The sequence below is a fragment of the Tupaia chinensis genome, unplaced genomic scaffold (assembly GCF_000334495.1).
Source record: "Tupaia chinensis unplaced genomic scaffold, TupChi_1.0 Scaffold000492_1, whole genome shotgun sequence".
Taxonomy (NCBI): Eukaryota; Metazoa; Chordata; class Mammalia; order Scandentia; family Tupaiidae; genus Tupaia; species Tupaia belangeri.
Genome location: NW_006160004.1, coordinates 519,800 through 521,110, shown reverse-complemented (window position 1 = coordinate 521,110; position 1,311 = coordinate 519,800).

Here is a 1,311-nt window from a genome sequence, read left to right as displayed (position 1 = left end):
TCCACCCAGCTGGGTTGGTCTTCTGTCCATTACCCTTTCTAGCTTTAACCAGGAAGACAAAGAAAGGTTTTGGGGGTTTTGTTTTTTATAAGCAGAATTTAAAATACCACAACTGGGGCAGAATTTTAAACTGCAGTAGAGCTGGTGACAGGAAGCTTCCTTATGACCAGGTCCCTTGAGTCCTGGGTGGGGAATTGCAGGCAACTTCTCAGTTGATTACTGTGCAGTTGGAGAGCTTGGGAGGGGAAGTCAGAGCGAGGATTCCATTCTGACTGTTCTTTTTCATAGCTCATCTTTCTAAGGTTTGTGTCTTTTCTGAGGAGAAGTCACTTCAGAGCCAAAAGTCGATAAATTTCATTCACTTTAAAAATTGTATCTTTTTAGTACTCGTTGAAGACTTATTCAGGGTAAATAACATACTTTGTTTAGCGATATAAGGGATTTAATTAACCTAATCACTGAGCTGGTCTCATTGACAGACAGGACTGGGGAAAGATTCAAACGAGGAGTGTTTCAGGCTGACTTTGACACCGTCTGCACAAAGGCATGCAGAGATTTTTAAAAGTTATACAAAAAAGTTGTAAGATAAAATTGGCCAACTCTTCCCATCTTTTCTTTTTCGTGTGCTTCTTATTGTAAGCAAGATACATTGTTTCTTCCTAATTTTCTGATTTTTGCCCAAGATTCATTTTGCCTAAAATAATGTCTAGAAGATCAACCCTGTTGATTTCAAAAACCAGTTGCTCTTTCCTCATATATCACATCAACTACCTCTGCCGAACCCGAGCAAGCCGGCCTTAGGGACATTTCGGGTGTAAAGCCTGGGCCTGCAGGAGCGCTGGTGAGCAGTGAGCTAGCCAACTGTGCAAGAGGGAAGATGCTGAGGATGTCTCTGGAATCCAAGAACTTGGCCTAAAATCGGTGAAGCGAGGATTCTTAGTGCCATGGCGGCATTTGTAGTTTGATCCAACAATGCATTTGGAGTTGTGGGTGATTTCATCTCCTGAGTCTGGTTTTTGTGACTTCTTGATGTTGGATTTGTGTAGACTTTGCATGTCAGAAGCCCCTTCTTGCTAGTGACATAATCGCATAAGTAAAACTCTTCTAGGGCAGGAACAAGAAGGTATTTCTATAGGTAGAATGGCCTTTGACTTCATGACATCGCTGTCTAACTGCTTGTCGGCCCTCAGAGGCAGATGACCACAAAGGTAGGAGATAATTCTGGCCAAAGAAGATCACTTCTAGGCAAATGCTCTTGCTTTCCTTTTCAGAATATTGTTATCCTAGGATTAGGGTCTCCTAATGAAAGAC